Here is a 6,443-nt window from a genome sequence, read left to right as displayed (position 1 = left end):
AAAAAAATATTTCGCTAAGTTTTATAATTATGTACAAGAGTATATATGTATGTATTAGTACATTAAGTTTTCGTGGTTTTTTATAATTATGTGGTATTTGGTGTTTGTGAATAAGACCGTAACGAATTACGGTCGAAATCTCATTAATAATACGTATGTATGCGTATCGTAACCTTATCGACAATGTACTTAACTTTCCTAACAAGGAGATCATACTTAAAATTCATCGCGAGTTCAAAGCCTGAGTCATTATATATTACACTCGAGTACCTTCAACCGAATGCAGAGACGGCCTTCTAGTCTGTAAACTTACTGCATCACGGTTGAGCAATCAAATATGATTTTTCTAATTACACAATATAACTAGCACCCTACGATTATGAAGTTGAAACGTTTTGTTAGTTCTTTATGTAATTATTGTACAACTTTGTTCTAGCAAATTCTTGTGTTATACAACTTAACGGCTATGTTAGGAAATGTATCTGTTATACTCGAATGGCATATTTATGGTGATAAGGAATAAACCTCTATATTAGGTATATACATATACCAATAAACAAACTTCAAATTCAATCGACTATAAAAGAATTCTGTCTGTCTAGATTAAATACTGTCTATCCTTTATATTTCCAAAACTCCTAACTTTAATAATTATTTGTATACGGATTAATGGATTGCTATTTTATCAGAGTAATATCAAACATCGGTTGTGTAATGTATTTAGTCTTATAATAATACATAAAAACAATTTTAAAAAAAATGAGATCGGAATAAAAAGGATGAAATTTAATTTAAGCGATATTTACGTCATTAGATATATTATAATAAGGGACTCCTTTAAAATAAAATATTTCTCAGTACTTGTCCAAAGGACTATTATCCTAAACCGCAATAGGATAAAGACGGCAAAGATAAAACAAATGTTATCAACAACATAAAATGTTAATACTTGTCTCAATATATTGTGTACGTGCTTTTTGCTGTGTGATGCAGCTTTGAATGATATTTACTATATTACGATATACGGTATCACGTTTCGAGGGCAGCCATTGTTTTGCTTATCAACGAAGAACGCTTACGTAATGTTAAGTAGAGCATTATCATGCTAATTCTGCTTTCTCCTGCCTGCACTCAATAATATTTTGTAGGTCACTGAACTCTAGATTATATTTTACATTTTAGCTGAAAACTCTAATGTCTAACTCCAAATTATTTTTGCACAAATTAAAATAAGATAGTAAAACAGAACGCTTTAATCTGTTAAGTTTAAAAATGGAAGGTGTACCAATGTTTTAGCATTGTACATTTTTTGTGCAATTTACGCTTCATTCTTTTTGATCATATACAAATATAGTACTTACGTACATAACGATTGAGATAACATCGAATTTTAATTATACTGGCCCTTAAACAAAGTGCTCTGTACTTTTGACCAAACCCATCTAAGAGTTATGTATTTCGATGAGCTGAATTCGAATTTAGAGTCCGTTTAGTCCCTAAGCCGTTAGGGGGCTTTTTTCAAATAAATTCCAAAAAACCGCCACAAAATGGCTAAAAATGGATTTATGTAAATGATTTTTTTTTAAATAGCCTAAGTATGTTTCGTATGTATTTATATATAAATTTCGCCTACATATTCACTTCATATTGCAAAAAAGTAAAAAAAGCACATAATTCTATCGTTTCACTTACTTTGGTCAATTGTTTTTTTTTCATTAACTTTAATATCTGTAATAAACTCTTTTATTGACACTACATACTAACAAAAAAAAAAAAATACAAGCTTCATCAAAAACAAACACTTATTTTTCAAAACAAAATGACGCCGAAATATGATCGTTAGTTTTTTTTTTTTTTTTGTTAATACTTGTATGCAAATGCGTAGAATCTGTCTGCATAATATATTCCTACGAGGTTAGCTTAACTTCTGTAATTTAAAAATTTATCCATACCTTTATTAAAATGGGGTGACACAGTTCGTACTAATAGATAAAATTATTTTTTAAAAAACGCAATTAATTTATACTTGAAAGTGTATTAAAATTTATATTATACTTTTATATTTATTAAATGGAAATTTATCTCCGTACTAGTATCTATTTTCTGTATTTCAGCGTGTGTTTGTGTACTCGTATGTACAAACGGAATTTATGAGTCATTGTACTTGGTCATTGTACTTAAATTAAAATTATGGAATCTGTGTTTGTATGTAGAAGTATATGTGTTTGTATATCTACATATGTTTGTACAAATTATATTATTTACAATGCAAAGGTCAGTTATGTTGCGTGCTTCTTTCTGTTAGGTAGTCAGACGAGGTATCTATTTATTGATAATGATAGTACCGCATATTGCACGTTCTATATTTAATCTTAAGCTGTGCTTTGTAGATTATTTATTATGTTAATTTGTATGTGCAATAAAGTTATTTAATTATAATTATTTCGTGTTTCTCGATTTTGCCCTGCCTAGGTAGGTAGGTAGGTAGGCATACACACCTACATACTACCTACTACCTACCTACTATTACTACTCCTTGTCGATATAAAATAACATACACAAATACAACATTACAACATCAAAGAAAACACTGCGAGAAATAGTTAAATTTAAATGTAAATTACAGTTTCACTTAAGTGCTCGAGGCGGAAGCTTCCTATTCCCATATTTCGCGTTGTTATAAATTCAGTCGTGTATGTATAAATCGATTGCGAACATCAGCTAAATTTGCTTACCGAATACAGAAATATAAATTTAATTATTTGAGAAGCTAAGGCTATATCTACGTTAGATGCAATCTACCTTAATTCTAAAACATACAAATTCAATACAAACCACTTTACTACATTTTGGTTTTTTTACCTCTGATTGTTTTTATTGTCTATTGGTTTTATAAAAATCAGACACAGAATTTTTACATTAGGTTTTACTGATAGGGTTTCCTCTGTTATAATTGATTATAATCGAATTATTCAATTAAATCTCTGTTTAATTCGACTTAAAATAGGATACTTATAAATCGTAATGCGAAACGTAGAAATTGTGAATTTGTAGGACATAATTGTGTTTGCCCGCAAACGAAAAAAAAAAACCGACTTCAATTACATCGACGAGTAATACAACGTAGATCGACGAAAAAATAGTCAAGTAACTACGCGTTATCAAAGATTACTCAAAAAGTAGTTATCAGATCTCAATAAAATTTATATGTGACCACATGACAAACATCAGCTTTCGATTAAATTAAAAATTATTAAAATCGGTACACCCAGAAAAAAGTTATTGCGGATTTTCAAGAAGTTCCCTCGATTTCTCTAGGATCCCATCATCAGATACTGGTTTCCTTATCATGGTACTAAACTAGGGATATCTTCTTTCCAACAAAAAAAGAATTATCAAAATCAGTACACCCAGTAAAAAGTTATTGCGGATTTTCAGGAGTTTCCCTCGATTTCTCTGGAATCCCATCATCAGATCCTGGTTTCCTTACCATGGTACTAAACTAGGGATATCTCCTTATCAACAAAGAAAGAATTATCAAAGTCGGTACATGCAGTAGAAAGTTATGAGGTATAATACAACGTAGGTCGACGAAAAAAGCGTCAAGTAAAAACGCATTATTAGATATAGCTCGAAAAGTAGTTGTTAGATCTCAAATAAATTTAAATGGGACCAATTGGCACACACCACCTTTCGATTAAAAGAAAATTTGTCGAAATCGCTCCACCCAGTCAAAAGTTCTGATGTAACATACATTAAAAAAAAAAATACAGTCGAATTGAGAACCTCCTCCTTTTTTGGAAGTCGGTTAAAAATACAATACATTATATATTTGATAAATTCGTACATCTGAACAAATACAATGTCCTTAAATTCAATGCATCTGTTTGACTGTATTAATTTATGTTTCTCTTTTTATCCAACTAACGAAGTAAAGGAATATAAGACACAATAAATTGACGTCAACATAGATTTGACGACGCGTTTAGCGCAACGGGTTACAACGTTGATTGCGGCTGTTGGGGGTTCGATCCCCGCATATAGCATAAATTTGTGTTGACCACACAGATGTTTGTCGTGAACTGGTTTGTGCTTGTGTTTTGTGTGTTTCTGGCGTGTGATGCGTTTTGATGTAGTTAATTGATTTTAGAAAAACGAAGAAAAAACAACTGTTTTTAAAGATTTGCGATATGGTAATTAAATTGACGATGATGTCATAAACCTAGACAGTTAGACATGAACATTAATGCAATGTATGTAGTTTAGTATTTTTTAATCATTCGATAATATATTTTACAAAATTGAGTAACTTCAACTTTCATTGCATGTTTAGGTACAGATATCAATTTCAAACTTTTTCCATAAAAGTAGAATCGATAAAATGAAAACTAAAAATTAAATTACCTACTGTTATCCAAACACGTCAGCAAAACCAACAAGTACGACGCAGTTCCGAAACTCAACGAAAACTACAACATAAAAGTTGTTTGCGTCGACATTGTATGCCGTTAGGTTGAATTTCCAGTGAACATAAATGTGTACAGCTTTTTTCATTAATTTTAGCGGTTTAGTTTGTTAAATGGTTGCACTACAGTACTAGCGTATGCAAGTCACTATGATTCAAAATCTGTTCTCTAATGAAGTAGAAGCTTTGGAACTGAAATAATCATACTGTCTCACCATTAAGTTTTGTATACATCATTAAATTATATATGCGTACGTACATAAAGTTATATAATATAGTGTAATAAATTAATTTTGTGCTATAATTTCAATCCTGTAATTAAAAATTTTGACTTTCTACTTATTTCCATATAAATAAATAAACGCCTTACACTCAACGCCCCCCACTAGGATTATCTCCTGTGTCAGAGGTCCGCAAATACCCAAGTACAAACGCCCAGACCATGGCAAACATTTGTATTGGCCATACGGATATTTGCCATAAGCGCCCGAAGAACCCGCAAACGCCAGCGCAACAGCCACAAACCAGCGCTGTGACTGTTTGCGCCAATGCGCCGTCGGGATATATTACATTGATTGCAGATATAAAAAAATAAATTACAACAGACACTAATTAGAAAAACTAATTTCTTATGTATAGTCACTACGGTATAATAGGATTGACACGTTTATCTATATATTAATCACTCACACATCACTTCAGCCTATCGCAGTCCACTGCTGGACATAGGCCTCCCCAAGTTCGCGCCACGCATCCCGGTCTTCCGCAATCCTCATCCAGCCTACACCGGCAATCTTACGTAGATCGTCGGTCCAACGGGCCGGAGGACGTCCCACACTGCGTTTGCCAAGACGCGCTACGCGCTATATATTAATACGCGAAGCAAAATTTTGTACCCCCTTTTTACGAAATTTGCGCAGACGGAGGAGTATGAAATTTCACACACTTATAGTTCATGAAGAGAAAAGGACTGTAGAATGCTAATATTTTCTTTTAAATTATGCATAAATTAGTAAAAAAAAAAACATTACACACACTACTATGTACTTGACACAGACGCATACGCTACTATATATACTCTTTTGTTTATTGTTAAAGTCTGTGGTTAAATTATGGTTGAATTTCGACCATTGGGCGATCACTAGTAAAGATAAATCTACTAGTAAAAATAAAAAGTAGAGAGAGAAAAAAAAGTTGCGTTTCAAAGACAAAAATAGTTCACAAAAAGCACACATGAAAAAGTTTCCTACCAAATATCTTGGTGTCTCCAGTGATCATCTAGTCTTACGACTAAGTTTTAAAGTGAGTGAACTCTAGCGTAATAACGGAGTACTTCGAATAACGTAAGACTAGGCGTATTCAGTGAAAGGCGAAAGATGCGTTTCCTTACGAAACTTTCATACTATTATAATAATAAAAACAATAAGAAATTAACAATTTCCGTAATAGTAAATATAAACTTGGCTCGACTGTTTTGAGATTATATTATTTCGTAAGAATAAAAAAATATGATAGAAGAATAAAGTTATTTTTTGGATTATTTATCCAATTACCGGAGCAAAGCAACAAACTTTGTTAAAAAAAGTGATATAGATGCTTAGGAACTCGAATAATTTTCATATTTTTTTAAATCCACTAGGTTTACAAAAAGCGTTTAGTCCGCCTAATGGTACGCGGTTACGGCTTCTAGTCGTTTGCCGCATTAGTAGCATCGCAAGGACGGTGCCAAAGCTTAGTTTAAGGTTCTTACGACCTAAATATATATTATATGTAAATGTTTCATTAAAATCGTTCGTTCAAGAAGGTAAGAGTATAAATATATTAACACAAAGGGAGAAAGTATTATATGTATAATAACGATTAAAAGTGTTTTTAAAACCTACGTGAACAATAACATTTTTTGTCGAATCGTTTTAATTCTTGTTTACAAACAAAAAAAAAAATAGACTTACCAACATGAAAATTTTATTTCGCAGAC

This window comes from Melitaea cinxia, chromosome 18 (genome assembly GCF_905220565.1).
Source record: "Melitaea cinxia chromosome 18, ilMelCinx1.1, whole genome shotgun sequence".
NCBI classification, from domain to species: domain Eukaryota; kingdom Metazoa; phylum Arthropoda; class Insecta; order Lepidoptera; family Nymphalidae; genus Melitaea; species Melitaea cinxia.
The sequence above is the reverse complement of the archived record's forward strand: the minus strand, read 5'-3'. Positions refer to the sequence as shown.